This window comes from Protopterus annectens, chromosome 6.part0 (assembly GCF_019279795.1).
Source record: "Protopterus annectens isolate FY-2018-M chromosome 6.part0, PAN1.0, whole genome shotgun sequence".
Lineage (NCBI taxonomy): Eukaryota > Metazoa > Chordata > Ceratodontiformes > Protopteridae > Protopterus > Protopterus annectens.
This window is the reverse complement of record NC_056737.1, coordinates 1,761,320,146-1,761,338,771: the sequence shown is the minus strand read 5'-3', so window position 1 is coordinate 1,761,338,771 and position 18,626 is coordinate 1,761,320,146.

The following is an 18,626-nucleotide window of genomic DNA, read 5'->3' as shown; positions in this document are numbered from 1 at the left end:
GAGGTGTGTATATCCTTGGGAAATATGGACACACCTCCGCTGTGGGTGTTCCGGTCCTGGTTACATGACTGAAAGGTGTGGTCTGAGTAATAGCCTGTTAGTGCATGGGTGCTCTCAGGAGCCTAGAAGCAGGTCCCATTCACTGCAGAGATATTGAAGTGGTCCATTACAAGGAGTGCCTTGGGTGTGCGTGTTTGAGATGAAGATGTCAAGCATTGAGTAGCATTACCCTCAGGTTTTGCTTGCCTGTTCCTGTTATGGTGGTGAATATGTTATTTGAACCATACCTAAAACAGGCACTATAGGAGCAGCAAGAGCCTTAGACATTATCCGTAATCTCAGGGCCGACAGTTGCAGGCATCTGTGCCAAAGCATCATGTTCTGTCGACCATGTCATTCAAAGCAGACAGATACTGGATACCCTTGGAATGACACCAGAAGCATAGCCAACTGTAGAAGTGAATAATTCAGTCCTTGTACTGCATTATCAGTCTGGATGAATGCCAAATGCTTCTCGGGGCTAGGGCAATACCTGCCTGGGCTACAAGATTGCACAGCTAGTCCATGTCTCTGTACATGTAGTCCAGGAAGTTACATCTCTGGGCATTCACACCAACATGGAGAATGACACAGTCATGTTGTACCTGTTGAGGAGTGACCTGAGTGCATAGGTTATGTTGTGGATCCTGTTACCCAACAGCCAGCTGAAAGTGACTATCACCTTGTGTAGCCTGCTGAGTGGGACATCAGTGTGACCACCTATAGAGTCTCCTATGGCTAGTGTGTTGGGTACATTATATTGCCCTATTGGCTGTAGTTGATGGACACACTGAGTCTGTGGGCTGTAAGTAATTGGTGTTGTGTTGGGTGATGGGGGCTGCCTGCATTTCTGCTTTGGAGTTCTCTGTTGTCTAGACAGAGTAGTATTGAGAGGCTCCGCAAATGTTGTAGTCTTACTATGTGTGGCCTGTGGTGGTGGAGATCTAGTGAGACTATGTGATGAGTGTGGTGTGGTGCAAACGTTTAACATCTGCACATGACTGTCAGGTTCAGCCTGGGTTGGAGAGAGCTTTACCTCCAGCATGGCTACATATGTCCATCTCCCACAGGTTGTAGTGTTGTATGTTAGGAGGGGAGCATTGTGTACACGAGACAATTTCTATATTGCCTCATGATGCTCATATTCTTCATATAAACGGGCGATAACACTGGGAATTGACACTTGGACATGCCTGAATATTTAACTATTTCCCACTAGATATGTGGGGAAAGTGTGTACAACAGCTGTTTTACTCTAAGCAAGTGGGAAATGTAAATACAAACAGTGTTTACCTGTAGGAAATGAGGAGGATTGAGTGCTATAGTAATTAGTAGCTCATGAAGTGCTTACATGTTCTGAACAAGTGTTGAGCATGAATAAGCAATACAGATAGGGTGTCGGATAACATAAACACACTGCCCCCCAACAGGTACACAATCACATATCCATGAATATTACAGAGCCCCTTAACCATAACTATGATGGTACAAGGTGCACTCAGGCTGCATGTGACCTGTCCACATCCCTGGTTTTATCATACACATATGGCAAAACAGTTTGCTCTACACATACACATCATGTAAAACATAGCTTCATGTCAGTCTGTGAAAACACTGAATGGTGGAGACACCACTCATAATGGGAGGCACTGCACTATTACCCTGATGAGTCTGGTATGAAAGTCCATGAACCTTAATCAACGTATATGTTGTTAGCAGTACAGATGTAGATGACAGTACAGATGATTTCACACTGCATATCATACCTGTGACAGGTCATAGGACATCATCATCCATACTATGTTCCACCTACACTCAGTATACTAGATGTACCTTTGTGTGTCACAGGAGTGTTCTGCCAGTGGACTGTTGACAGAACCAACATTACAAAAGGTGTCTGAGTGATATGTGCATATCACACCAATGGCAGCTACAGTAAAAAAGGGTTAATTTGTTGTACTCCTCCTCATTGTAGCCCATACCACACAGACAAATGGGAGGCATCTGTGTATGTAAGTATGTGAATGGCTACGACCTAGGAGCAATAGCTGACTCAGTGTTGTGGCTAACATACAGAATGGCTTTGTGGGTGAGGTGTGTGACATATGTGCATAATCTGACAGCTGCATATTGCATTGTCACTGCTAGGTTAATAACCCTGTACCCATGAACTACCACCTAGGCAGCGGTCAACATAATGGACACTGTGTGTAAAGGATGCTGCTGTGCAGTTTACCTCCCTGAGCTAGTGACGTCACCAAGCCTATTAGGTAGTTATAAGAGGCAACACTAGTCATGACAGGGTGCCATCCATGAGCATGGAGATCATTGCACAGCCATACTCATCACTCAAGTGACCAATATCGGATCACATATCACCTTTAAGGGGTACTGCCCATGTTTGGATGGGCGACACCAGCCTTCACAGTCCTCATCTCCACTATGTAGCATGATGCCTACCCTGCATAAAGACATGTCCAACACTGTGATGTTGGAAATGCTACACGTACATGTCCTGACCTGAAATACATACATCATGGACATCCACCTTCACAGTACAAGGATCACCACATGCTGGACAGATCCCTGTGCCATACACATTACATACTCCTGCCATACTATGCAACCCTGTCCAGCAAAGCTGCACATTTCACCTCTGTCAGACATGGTGTGATGACCGCATGGTAGATGTATCATTAACCATCTGGGTCAGTTATGTGGCACTGCTTCACCTGGTGCCAGAAACATGGCAGCCGGTTACAGCTAGAAAACCTTACATCCTACACTCATACATGGCCCAGGGTATACAGACTACTACATGACCTTGGCCGTACATGCTACAGTTGATAACCATCCCTGCAAATACCATCCGGCTAGCCATTGTCCCATGTGTATCACATGTGCAACACAGGTGATACGTGGCAGGATGTTGTACTGCTCTACAATGCCGTGTAGATGTATATGGCAAAACACATGCATGTAAAGGCTTCCATGTGCATGTCTGCATTGTCACAGGTCATGTCCATTAAGGCAGTGCATGTGTTGATATGTGACATATACACAGCATCAAGGTCAACAGCATTAATGTGGCCACATCCAGGCATGTGCTGATAGGTAAGAACACCAGTACAGGCAAACAGACATGCCCACATCAAGACAGCATCCACATGGAGTATGAGCAATGTAATCAGGTGACACACATATATGGTGATAATATCCAATCCCCATTGGGTGTCGCATGTGTGTGACACAAACATGTCAGTGGTGTCAGTGTCATGAAGATTTGCAAAGACAACTGTTCAAATGTACTAAATGTAATACACATGTATGTGCAGCTGTATCTCTGTGCATCTCTGAGATATTGGGACCTGTCTCCATCATTATGTCTTCCAGATATGCCTCGAGCAAGGCTCCCAGCCTATACCCGCTTGGAGGATGAGGCCCTTATACCTTACCTCCAAGACAACTATGATGTCTTGTTTAGCCATGTGCCACAGCATGCACAGCAGCATGATGACCTGTGGCAGGAACTTCGCAGGAGGGTTAATGATGTGGGTGGCCCTGACCGCACATACCAGCAGGTCCACAGACACTGCACGGACCTGATCAGACATGCAAAACAGTGTGTGAATGCAATCGCCAGGGAACAAGGTGCCACTAACCCAGCCCCCACTCACACATACCAAGGAGCTACTGGCCAACCTGGGGACACCATCAGAACAACATTCACAAACCCTAGCTGCCATCATGGAGGTGGGTGTCTCTCAACCACGAGCCTGGAGTTGCCTGGTAAATCACTAGTGCACATATAACTATTATATCCCATTTAGTTGCATGTGTCACTGTACAATATGTAATGTAACATCATATGCAAGGCATTTATACACACATGCCACATACTATAGTATGCTACTCTGTGTATGCACACATGTGCATACTCCATAGTATATCCTATTGTACTGGCGAATGTGTTAACATGCACATTCCATCCTGTAGCTATCATACAGTTGTGGATAATGATCATACTGCTGTGTCACCCCTATATAGGTACCTCTGGCATTCCGCAGAGACAGCAGGCTGTTGCAGGTGAGACAGTTATAAATATCAGGCATGTTAATGCACAGATCTAGTCGCCATGTGGCCAGTTAACACATGTACACATAATGTATGGTCCAGTCACAGTATACAGGTCGCATCTTTAATCCATTACACTGGCTACCCATGTGCAATACTTACAAACTAAGTGAAACACCGACATGAAACCACAGAAACTCTCATTGCTAGATGTGTGTACAGCTGTGCATACAACGGTGAAGGTGTTGTTCAATGTAGGAATATGTACTATACATCAGAACTACACATGTGGGGTACACAAACAGTGCTACACAGTGAGCTGGAGTATGGGCAGCCCACAGGATTCACCATTATGGAATATGCCCCTACAATGAGTGCACACATTGGGATGTTCCATCTGACATGTCCATGACATGTAGTGGTCTGGCTGCAACATTGTCTCAATATCCCATAAAACATATCCCACATACCAAACATACAACCCTTTGTCTGCATAACCCTGTGGACAGTGGAGTATCTGACATGTATGGGTGTATGTCATATAGGTTCATAGGTTCATAGGTAGATACTAGGCTATCTGCCCTAGGGCATTTATAAGCCTAGCCAGAGTGTATTTGGCTTCCGCCTCCCTATTAGATTTGCCCACTGTGCCTCTGTAAAGTAGGTCACAGAATGTACCCTTTTAAGATTAATTTACTGTGCCGCTGTCTGGCAGGGACATGGAAGAAATCCCAGAGGTGAATTTGCGATTTCCCATCCACGCGTCCAGATTTCGCTTGAAGAGTGTCAGCGAGGGGCTATGTCTAACATGAATTGGGATTCTATTCCAGAGTGAGGGAAGCCTCTGGGAAATGAATCTGTTCCTCAAGCATGTCCTATTTATTTTTGTGCTGAGGTTTAGGTCCCAGGAGCGTGTAGCTCTAAGGGACTTGGATTTTTTGAGTTGGAGCATGTCCATTAATTCTGGGTTTGACATGGCTTTGTACATCAGGCATAGATTGCCTCTGAGTAGGTGGTAAGCAACTGAGTGGAGCTGGAGTTTCTTTAGTCGAGCTGCATAGGACATCTGTTTGTAGCCCACGATCCTCTTGGTGAGGTACTTTTGGGGTCTCTCCAGTTGCTGCAGGTGTCGGGTAAGGTACATCCCAAAAGGGGTATTGTATTCAATTATGGGCCTGATGAGTGACGAGTAGAGGGGCACAATGACATCTCTTGATCTAGATGCGAACCCTTTCGTGATAAGGTGGTCTATATAGAAGGTCTTTCTAACTACTTTTGCAACATGATTATCAAAGAAGAGATTACTATCTATGTTGGTCCCCAAATCTCTAATTACTTCTTCTGTACTTAATGGATTACCACGTATGTGGTAATTTGTGGGCACCTTGTTTTTCCCAAAGGGGATGACTATGCACTTTTTAGCATTTAGCTTGAGGTCAGCTCTGGCACCAAGCATCCATCTCTGTGAGACCCTTTTGGAGGATGCTTGTGTCAGCTGGAGATTCGATTATGTCCCCCAGTTTGCAATCATCTGCGAACTTTGTTAGCCATAATCCCCCCGTGTTAGCCTGAACCTCAGAGAAGTATATACCGAACAAGAGAGGTCCCAGAACTGAGCCCTTTGGGACACCACTTGTAACTGGTTTGGATTCAGACATGGCACCTGCAATTCTGACCATGTGGGTTCTATCTCTGAGTCAGTTTGCAACCCATCTTGTGATATAGGGGTTGATATTTAAGCTGGTAAGCTTATTTATGATGCCCGAGTGGGGTATTGTGTCAAAGGCTTTTGCGAGGCTGTGTGGACTACCTTGCACTCATCTATGGCTTTGGTAACTGTTTCAAAGAAATCAACTAGGTTTAAGAGGCAAGGTCTGCCCTTAACAAAGCCGAATTGGGTAAGGTCCAGTGTCTGGAGGCTCCCAATGTCTTTGTTTATGAGTTCCATGATAATACACTCCATAGCTTTACAGGCCAGACTAGTCAGGCTTATGGAGCAATAGTTTCCGTGGTCTGTTGTGGCACCACCTTTCTGGAGTGGGACCACCGTAGCTGTACGCCATTCTTTGGGTAGATATCCTGTAGTAAGGCTAAGTTTGAACAGTAACTTAATGTGAGGGTTCAGTTCTTCTTGGAGCTCATGTAAGACACAGCCTGGGACACCGTCCGGTACCATAGATGCTGTGTTTTTTGCTTTGGTGAGGGCAGCTTTCACCTGTGCATCTGTGATGTCAGGGAGGTTACATTCAGTTGGGATAGGCATTTGCTCCTTTGTGGGGGGGGGGAGAAGATTGCGCTGAATCTGTCTGCCAGGATGTTGGCTATGTCTGTAGGTTCGGTATATTTTGTATCATTATGCAACAATTCAGAGCATATCTGGGAGTTTCTGCCCATGTTCCTGACATAACTAAAGAAGGCCTTGTGATTATCTTTAGTGTCTAGGGCAATTTTTCTTTTGAAACCGGTCCTTGATGATTTTATGAGGGATCGAAGTTTCTTGCTAATACTGCTCAGAGATGCCTTCCCTTTTTGGGATTTTTCTCTGTCATGTAGTAGCTTCCTCCTTCTGTTATATAGCTTATTTATGGCTGGGGTCCACTAGACCAGTCTCTTGTTTTTGGAGGAGTGAGTCTTTGTTTTATTTGGGATAGCACGATGCATGCATTCCTGCAGGTGCTCATAGAATGCATTTGTAAAGGATTCTGTGGATTGGGCTGTATTATCCTGTGGCCCAGGGGCTTTGAAGGATTCCACCTCAGTCTTGAGAAGTGCAAAGTTGGCTTTTGAGAAATTTTTTACAGTGATTTCCTTGGCTGGGGGTGGGGACGGGATATGGATGTCCAGGGAAATTTGTTTATGGTCTGATCTTACCAATGAGGAGTTTACCTCTGGTGTGGAACATAGAGTCCCATGTTGGTGATGACCAGGTCCAATATGTTGTTCCTTATTGTGGGAGTGGTGACCAGTTGTTCCATTGTGTTAGAGTTTATAAATTCAAGGAACCATTGGGCGAGGGTGTTTGGGCTTGAGTAGTTTTCCCAGTCACTGTTTGGGTAGTTGAAGTCACCCAATAACATAGTGTTTGGAGAGACCTTCATATTCTCCAGTGTTCTCAGGAATGCCAAGTGGGGTTCCTGTAATAGGGAGGGTGTTCTGTAGCAGGCTACAAACTGAAAGACAGTTTTGCCCACTGTTAGTTGCACATGGATGGTTTCCGATGCTTCATGCAGTGCCACTAACCTGGAGGTGTAGGTATCTTTGATGAATATAGATACTCCCCCTCATTTTGTGCTTCGGTCCGAGTTTTGGGGCTGAAACACATGGTATGAGTTCTAACCTGGTAGTGCTGGGGTGCTCTCAGGAGCCTTGAACCAGGTTTCTGTTACTGCACAGACATTGATTTTCTCCATACCGAGGAGAGCCTCAAGTGCGTGCATCTTGAGGTTTAGACTTCTGGCATTGAGTAGCATTACCTTTAGTTTTTTTATCCTTGGGTTGTCTATGGAGGTGGGTTTGTCCTTTGAGCCTTGCCTAAAAAGGCACTATGGGGGTGGCAAGAGCCTTGGCCAGTATACGAAAGCCTAAGGGTGACAGGTGCAAGCCGTCCCTAGCAAAGCAACATGGCTTGTCGAGCATGTCATCCCAGGCTGACAGACACTGGATCCCCTTTGAATGACACCAATACTTTAGCCAATTGTTGAAACTGATCATTTTGTCTTTATACTGTGGCATCATTCTTGGTGAGAACAAGATGCTACTCAAGGTCAGGGTCATACCAGCCTGGGATAAATGGTCAGAGAGCTCCTCTATGTCTCTTTTCATGTAGTCCAGGGAGGTACATCTCAGGTCATTCACACCAGCATGGACAATGACGGAGTCATACTTGTGCTTGCTTTGGAGTGACCTGAGTGCTTGCATTATGTGGTGGATCCTGGCACCCGACAGGCAGCTTACAGTGACCTTCTCCTTGTTCAGTCTGGTCAGCGGGACGTCAGTGTGCCGGACAATAGAGTCCCCTATAACAAGTGCATTTGGTGTGTTGTTTGGCCTTAAGGGCTGTGACTGTGAGGCACACTGATTTTGTGAGATATGTGATTCATGGGTATTGTTGAGGGGTGGCTGTTGCTTGGATATCTGCTTAGGAGGTCTTTGCTGTTTAGGCAGATTTTTATTTAGAGCCTCTGAGTATGTTTTTGTGTGTTTATGTGTTGGGTATGCAGATGCAATAGGTCTGTGTGAGACTGGATTTGTGGTGTGGGACAACACAGACATGTGAGACAGATGGCCATCACAACTGTTTGGACAACACATGTTCACACATGGCCATGGAGGATGGCCAGAGACATGTAGCAACACACAGTAGATGTGATGTGTTTGTGCGTATACCCTGTTGTACATTGGCTACACGTGGTCCAACTATAGCCTTTGTTGAATGGTTATATTGCAGATGTGGAACACTGGACATCCTACAAGCCTGTGCACAGCTTGTGGAGGCGTCATTTAATTTGACCACATAAGATGTGTTGAACATCATGACTGTGTCACAGCATGACAGTAGTCACCTGTACAGCATCCACATACATACACAGACAACGACATCAGGCCACAGATACAGTATATTTCCCTTGCTGCTGTTGGAAATCAATGTCAGCTGTGCACCTCATGTGTGTGGTATACAAATGTCACGTAGGACATGGTGTATTGACAAGTCTGCCATGTGTGGACATGGTTGCCAAGCAGCTAAGATATGTCAGCAGATGTGCACAGCTGTCATCTGTATGTCCTTCGGTGACCTGTCACACATTACACATCATGGTTTAGTGTGTATACACCTCAGTGATGTGGGTCACAATCCACAGTATATATGTATTGTGTATGCACACAGTCATGGCTATCCACACTGCATAGCAATAGAGACACCTCATGATTCCATGCAATGGCACTGTGTCTGTACTTCACACTGTATAGCAATATACACGCCTCATAATACCCTTCAATGGTCATGCACATCTGCTACAAAAGCATTTTATCTGTAGGGCGTACAGACAACACTGCAATGTGAGACCATTACACCACTGTACATGTGTCAGGACACCACTGTGTCAAACATGTATGCATGTCAATGTGCACGTCAGCAGATTATATGTCATACTACATGTTAATGTCAAGGTCATATGCCTCACATCAGCCATGTGTACTGTTAACCTGTGCTGGTTCACATGGTGTAACACAGCAATGCATGCTTACTACCATGATTGTGTGAAATGCATGGCTTCTGCTATGACATATGCTTGCTGTTGTGTGCAACCCAGGGATATATGATAACTACCACTATTATTGTCTGTGCTGCATGCTGTTTGCTGTATCACATGCATGTTGCATGCCTTCTGTCAAATCACATGCATGGTGTGTGTGTGTGTGTGTGTGTGTGTGTGTGTGTGTGTGTGTGTGTGTGTGTGTGTGTGTCTGTATTGTAATGTAGAGTCTTTGTTTGCCTTCACAGGTGATGTAGTTGCGTTACCCTCCTGTGGTCCATCTGATGTTAGTGTCCCCACAGACGCTAACAATGATGATGAACATATGCTTGAGGAACAGGCAGGGTTGTCAGGGGCTGAATCTGTGCCATTGGTTGCCATTCCACCTATATCCCCCTCATCCCCACACACAGTTCTAATGCCAACACATACCCCATCACCAGTGGCCATAAAGGAAAGACAGTTAGCGTGTGGTAGCTTGGAACAGGAACACGTGGTGGCTATGGAAGGTGTGTATTCACACCATGGTGTCAGTCAAATGACTGGAGATGTGCCACACAGGCATGTGGCCAGTGCTGCTCGTAGGAGGACCTCTGGCTGACATGCCCCTGCAGGACACAGAGAGGCAGCTGGTGTCACCAGACGCATGTTTCAGACTGTAATGGTGGCACAGGCACGTGCTGAATGGCAGAACAGAGAAGGCCAGAGGCTTCAGAGGGCTGCTATCCGTTCTTTAAATGACAACATCCAGGCATTTGCAAATGTTCAACAGCAGATTGCTGATGTTTTGGACAGAGGATTGGGTGACATGGTTGGAATCCTTGACCGTGGCATGACAATCCGCGAGTGTGAGCTGCCTGTGCTGGAAAATCTGGTAGGAGTGAGGTGTAAGGCACGTGGACGTAGGCTAGCTACATCACCTGGTGCAGGTCTATGTGAATGAGCTACCTCACATGCTCGCACCCATAGTGGCCGTAGCAGCAGCAGTGTAGGTGGTGCTGCGCTGTCCACACCAGGACACAGCAGGCCACGTAGACGTGGCCATGGATGGTCCCAATGGGGACATGGTTCCAGTGGACATGTGTCATTGGACAGTACCCAATCTGTACCTCTGCCTGGTAGTGCCCGTGCAACCCCTGGCAGGCACAGGTCATGTGTCCGTGGCCGGACACCGTGAGCTGTAAATCCTTGTCTGTACAGTCTGGAGCTGTCAATAATACCCCTGTATAGGCCAGACAAATGGCAGAACTGTGTGCACACATACACGCACACAGCAGAAACATCTGTAGGGCACTGCAACACTCACATGCATAACAACCACACATGGCCAATTAGATCACAGGCCCTAACCCACACACATGATGTCATCCACTGGTGCAGCCTAGGCCCCTGGAAAACATTATCACACTGTGCATATGATGATGCCTGTGCCGCATCCCTGTCATCCACACCATTGGTGCAGGGACATGCTCATATGGTCTGATGCACAGGGTGAACAGAATAGGGAGATAAGTGTAGATTACAACTGTTGTGTACTGTTGACTTGCAGCAGACATACCATGTAGTACAGGTTTAGAATGCATTGTTTTCTGTTCACAGTATGTGTCTTGGTAACAACAGTAAGAGCATGTTGGTAATGATGTCCTGCTTCCCTCCTTCTGGTCTAATTGCATGTGCCATTGAGTACCAGTGTTTGCAGTTTCCCATGTGTAAATGTGGACTACTCACAGGCATGTATGGCAATACCAGCATGCTATACGTAGCTTCAACCTCACTGTTAGAAAGGCTGACACTCCAAAGATGTCTACACATCTACTGATCCAGGAGCATGTGAGCTGTGTACTAAGCTACAGTAGCTAGAGACATGACATCCATACGATGTGACATCACAGGTACAGTTACATGGGGTGGGGAGTTTACATAGCGGTCTAGCTGATGACAAGGGTAGAGGCAAGTTGATAGCTTGAGGCCTCACTGTGTAGCAGTAATACACATTCACATTACAGGATGAGAACACACAACTACACACACACACACACACACACACACACACACACACACACACACACACACACAGGTATTCGCACACATGTATTCAGACACAGTAACACGCCCACACTCATGGGGTCAACAACACTGTAACACACACACACACACACTCGATAGTGTTGAGGTGAGGACCCCTGCCTATGTGGTAATCACCATTACAGTACTGTGCACTCACATGACGCGACACAGGGAATGAACATGTACAGGTAGTCAGTAATGCCTAAGATCAAAGGCATCAACAGGGTAGTAGATTGCATTACCTGGAGGGGTTAGGGGTCCTATTTGTTCACTATGGTAACATACATCCTCAGTCCATGGACCAGATAGCCATACATACATACACACACACACACACACACACACACACACACACACACACACACACACACACACACACACACTGTAGAGTCCACAATTGAATGCACTTATGTCATGCACATACAGATAGCTCATGTGTGTGATACACACCCCCCCTGCCTATGTCTTGCTTTCTACACTGCAGTATGTACAGATCTCTACAACAGTGTACAGGGGTGTGTAACAACTGGAATGTATTCCCCACCATACATGGCATATATGGACACACAAGCAAACACACATGGCAGCACTGTGAATCAAACGCCTGCTATCTTATGATACGTATGACAGAGATGCAGCAGTATTGCCCACATTACAATATGTACCGACGCTACCTTTGGCAATTGTGCTGATATATGCACATGGGAGGTCTTAAGTGTTACAGGTGTCAAGTGATTTTACAGTCAGTGGCACCCTGACTGCTGTGTAGGTTGTATGTCTTCCCCTTCAATTAACATAAACATAGCCTAGTGTTTGTACATGTTATGACAGGATGGCTTGTGACACACCTGTGAGCTGTCTTCAGCAAACATCCATCTGCAAAGTTGGCCCACCACTTTATGTCCACACATCCATCCATACATGATGTATATCTTACTGTACTATCAGTATTTCACCATATACAGTTGGCAATGATGGGGCTGCATTGCAACTGCATGTTGTAGAAAGACACAGATCACCTGCAAACATCAGCTACTGCACACACATGGTAGCTGAAAGCACACCACTACATGTACATGTGTGTAGGTCCTACATTCCTGTCATTTAGCCATGTTTGTAGGCATTGCAATTGGTGGACATGTGTGATGACATACCTGACACATGGACTGTTGTATGATATGATAGTTGTCATGGGTAACCAGTACAGAGGGAATGTTAACTCAGTCAACATTGCTATCACACCTTATGTACTGTTAGCGTTCAACAGCCATGGACCTACCTTCCATGTGCATGTGTGTAATTGCTGTAGCCACCTGTCTGCATGAAGGACAACAACAGCTATGCTATGTACATATGTGTTGTGTGTGCGTGGGGCATGAATATATATACATGGCAGGTACATGTATGTCATATCCAAGCATGAGTGTGTTTACTGGTGTACAGCAACAGTCATCTGTTACAGCTGTATATGACCCAGGGCCCCTGTTATGTGTACAGCCAATCTGGTTACGAACAGTGGTATCATTGCATTGCATAACACATGATGCAACTGTGTCAGTACATGGGTAATCTGCACAGTTTCTGTAGAGCTAGGTACAGTCCATTGGTCATGGGTCACACGGTGTTGTACTAATATATGTTCTGCCACATGTATGGATGTGTGTTGCTGGTCCAAAGACATGGTGATGTGTGAGGGCTGCATCCTAGAATGAGGCTTTTGACACTGTGATCTGCACCTGACACATCTGTGATGGCTTTTGAGGGTGTACTGGTCAGTACATGTGAGTGGCTTTCATGTACATGGGGACACCACCACCTGGAGCGGTCTGTAATGGTGTTATGGCCCACATGTCTGTATCCAAGGTATACAGTGGTAGTGCTATTGTGCACAACTGAGCCTTCAGCCAGGTGTTCTTCACTGCACAGATGTCAGTATTCCCCATTGTTGGATCTAGATTGGCAGCTGTGATTACAAATGCTAGACATCTAGCACTGTTTAGCATACACATACAATGCAGTTGTCCTCTAGGTGTCAAGGTGTTAACCTGGTCTCAGGACATTCATCTATAAATGGCACTAAATGGGCGAAGTAGCCACTCCTGGCAGAACATCACCACTGGTGGTATTAGTGTGCCAGGTTTAGATTGGTACATCTAAGGTGACGGACAGCAACAGACGTTGTGTAGAAGACTGGTGTCAGATATACATAGTGCACTGTTCATGCTAACAATGACAACTATTGACACACTGTGCCCTTCCGTGTTTAGAATCAGAGTGCATACAAAACAGCCCTTTGCTACTAAGTGTGTGAGCATGCCCAGTATGACGTTGTGTAGATGGACACATAGTGCATTCCAAACGGACGTGAGCTACTAAGTGTGTGAGCATGCTCAGTGACACCTTGTGTCGGTTATGTGCCTCTGTGTGTATGGGCATGGCCACTGTAACCCTTTATAGCGATAGTGGTCATCCAGGCAACAGATGGCCATTCCCCACTTCAGGATGGATTCCTACATTGAACACACTGGTTCACAGGTATGTACATCGTAACTGCCAGCATCCATGTCAATATCCGCATTCCTAGAAGGTCATATTGACAGTCTTGAAAGGTGTAGTGTCTGTAGCGCATCTCATATCTATGTAGTGTTGTAATAGTAGTCCGTAGATAGGCAGTTGTCCTGATCACACCACTGGCGTGTTTGTCTCCATCTGCCTGGGGACAGAATAATGCTTTTACACTGCTCACACTCCATACAATCCCTATCGGTGTCTTTTCCATTGCTGATGATGTCAACCACCTAGAAGTATGCCTCTGGGAGTGCTGTGTCCCTGTAATCTCCATAGTGCATTCTATAACTGCGTAATGCTATAGTGTGATAAGGTAATTAGATCTGTGTTCTAATCCCAGCCATGCCACTTGTGTGTGATTGTTTCTGTCTGCCTGGGGACAGAATAATGCTTTTAGACTGCTCACACTCCATACAATCCCTATCAGCTTCTTTTCCATTGCTAATGATGTCACCCATTTAGAAGTATGCCTCTGGGAGTGCTGTGTCCCAGTAATCTCGGTAGCGTGTTCTGTAACTGAGTAATGCTGTATTGTGATAGAATAGACAAGAAGGTGTTCTATTCCAAGGCATGACAAGTGTGTGTGTTTGCCAGTCATATTGTATGTGTTGGTATCTGTGAGTGGCTAGCTCCAGGATGTGATTTGTTGTTTTCCTATATTGTGTTCATAAATGTCACAATCGCCCTAGAGATAGGGTTGGCAAGACATACACATACATTCGCCAATAGGTCTGGTGAGTAAATGTCAGCAGCCCTAATCTTACTCTTAATACAGTCTGACCCATGTGACGCAACAAAACACACTTGCCTTGATAGTAACACCAGTACATAATGCAGGAGGCGCATGTGGTCTCCTTTTCATTCTTATTTAATGCTTTGGTGTCACGTGGTCCACTGTTGTGATATATATTCTATATCTACGTATGTGTGTGTATATGTATATGTATATGTATATATATATATATATATATATATATATATATATATATATATATATATATATATATACATATATGTATGTATATGTGCATATATATATATATATATATATATATATATATATATATATATATATATATATATATATATATATATATATATGTGTGGACATTAGCACACATAAATCTACATGATGGAATGGAATACATGTCCTATACTGTTGAATGCCTGTGCTGGATGATCTGTACATGATCACCTCAGATGTGTGTATATTTGCCATGGCTTAGTGGTAAAGCACATTGTCTGTGATGTGCAGGGTCCTGGGTTTGAGGCGTGTAGAAACTGGTTATGTTGTTGCTGGGAAGAACAAGGGACATCGAATACAGTGATAGTAAGGTGCTTTTAACCAGTTGTTTGCGGATCTGTGCGACAGTAAGCAGTGGTTATTATTTTGGAGGCTCAGTATGGGTCATGTAACTATGCATTAGAAGACAATACTATGCAAACGAGGTGGAAAATAGTGAATCCCGTGTATCCCCAGGGTGTGATGCAGATCCCAAGAGTGTATGTGTATAGATAGCTGGGTGCAGGACTCAAATATAGGTGAAAGCACGGAGGGGGCTGTCAAGCATACGGTATGTACATTGGAGCCCTGTGTCTCAGGATTGCTCCTGCCTAAGCACACCTAAGCTAGAGGTGTGTCTATACCTGCCTAGTGCAATTGGTAGGGACAACAGCAGTAGGATAGTAGTCAAGGTGAACAAGCTGCGCAAACAGGTGATAATTAACACAATCAGCAGATTACTGGCCCAGACCAGCCCAGAACACTACGATAAAGTGAGCAAGCACCATACACACTGTTTTTTTCCATACTCTGCACCACAGGTGTATACATGTGGGGAAATTTTATGAAATAATACAATGAAATGAGAAGGGCTGCAGCAGGCAACATAGACCAACATGTGCAGGAGGCTGAGGGTGATGAGGATGTGAATGCTGCCAAACAACCCTCAGTGAGGAGACAGAGAAGACTTTACAGACCCAGGGTAACCTATCAGGAGCTACATGAGCTGGAGAGAGTGGAGCACTATGGGGTGGACAGAGACCTTCTACAGCAGATTGTTGAGCTGTGCTGGCCACACCTGACACATCAAACAGGCCAAGGGAAACCCATCCCAGTGGATACCAAGGTATGTGTAGGCCTAGGTATACTAGCCACAGGTACCTCCCAAAGCACAACTGGGGATATCATGGGGATCTCACAGGCATCTGCATCCAGAGTATTCCACCAGTTCTTAGATGCCATGTCACCACATGCCAGTGAGCACGTACATTTCCTCAACACATGTGAGGTGTTGACCAGCAATATGCGTCTCTTCCACCAAATGGCAGACTACCCTGGGGTAGTGGGTGCTATAGTCTGCATGCACGTATGCATCAAAGCACCACCTGGTGAGCAGGGTAGGGTCTACATTAACCGCGGGATCATCCCCCTCCATCAACTGCCAGGTCATATGCAATGTCCAGGGTATTATACTGAATGTGTGTGCTGGCTGCCCTGGAAGCTATGACAATTCTGATTTATGGCATCTGACGCAGCTGTACCACACCTTTGCCAGTATGGACATCCCCTATGGTCACCTAGTGGGGGATGCTGGGTACACACTGGAGCCATGGCTGATGACACCAATCAGAAATGCACACACACCTGAACAACTTGCCATAATGAGGCACATGCACAGGCAAGACATATAATTGAGCATGTGCTTGGGATGTTCAGGTCACGGTTCCGGTGTCTGGACACATCCAGAGGAGCCTTGCAGTATTCACCAGCTGCATGCACCCAGATTTTTATGATATGTGCTATGCTGCACAATATGATCCTGCGGAAACAGTTGCAGCAGGAACAGCATGGGGCAGGGCCACAAAGCCCCCCACCAATGTCAAGGCCTGTACAGGCACAGAGTGACTCGGAGGAGGAACTACCTGAGCTGGACCCAGTAGGCAAAAGGAGGCATGCCCAGTATGACCTGGCCTTGGCAAAGAGGCAACACATAGCGTATGCACTGACATGGCAAGTACCCAGGGAATGTCACCCTCTCTGACTCGCACAGACAGTAAAAGGGATGCCAAACATGACACTACCTGTGCTCAGCCATGTATAGGAAGTGCACTGTGTGCATCCGACATAGGCAGCCCTCCATCACCATCCTCAGGTCTGGCACACCCTCAAGGTAAGTCAATCAACCTACCAATTGGCAGTTGTATTAGAATGTGTTTTTACCTGTAGCTATGGTATGGATGAGAGCATGCAAGGAAATTTGGTGGCCGAATGTTAGGGCAGCAGACAATACATGTCCATAGCGGCACCAGGACATCTGTAGCACATACTGGGGTCACAATAGTAGCCAGCAGTACACAGGGTGTCCTAACCCACTGCGGGTTATGGGATGAACATCATGTGTGTCCATACAGCCCCCACAAGTCTCAACCAGCTGGACAGGTGTAGACCAAAACTGACAAATGCTGTACAATGGCCTCTGAATATGCCCAATGGATGACCCCCCCCCCCACAGACACACACAGACAGACTACAGCAGGCCAGGCAGTTGGATGTAGGTTGTGAAGGCTAGGACGTCTGAAACCAATATATTGGTAATTAAAGCTAGGATCTGGAATACACTGGTATGCCTCTAGCCAGCACATTAGGTAGGTCCACACACTGAAATGGAGTACCTGGCATACCAGTACAGTAGTAGCAAAAGTGTACAACTGTCAGCTGTGCCCCCCTTCCAACGTGCACATGTAACAGTCATGTGTGCTCCCTCCCGGTGCTGTGTAGGAATGTGGATACAGTTGGATATCCCCCCACACTGTGCAGAAATGTAGCAACAGTCAATGCCACATGACCGATGGATACCCTGCAGACACACCATGCCATGTGTCAGTGTACAACGCAGGGGTCAGCACCACAGTACTGACTACTGGACATGTAATACATGCAATACAGTTGACCATACTGGGCATGCTCATACACATGAAGGTATGACAGTAATGTCAGTCGACAACATGCGTAACGGTCATGCTCACACACTTAAACACAAGACGGCAGGTCTGCAAACACCAGTGGTCTGGACATATCTGCCGGTACATTGCTATACTGTTGGATGACTGTGCTGTATGGTATGTGTGTGGTACTGTCTATGTCTGTATATTTGCCATGGTGTATTGGTAATTCAGATTATCTGTGTGTGCAGGATGTTGCTACCAACACTTGCAAAGGATGGTTCTTTGTTTGCGGCCAGAACAAGGCCATTGGATACGGAGTGAGTAAGGCACATTGCAGCAGTTGGGAGCAGTTGTGCGTGGGCTTACACTGTGTTGAGCACTGCTGACCTCTGGTTACAGCTCCTTATACTTGTTTAGACTCCAAATTTCTTTAACAGTGCAATACTCGCATAATGGTAGCCAAACACGCTTACACCTGCTTGCTCCCTTACTTGCACATGCACCGACATTAGTGCTTGCATTTGCACTCACGTTAGGTGGGCGTGATCCCTTGCGATGCCTATTACATTGGACTACATGATTACAGTATCGGGTATGGCTGACCATTAGGCGACGGCATGGCGTTCGACTGTACAGAATCGGCAGACTGTCCAGTGAGTTAATCATATTATATGT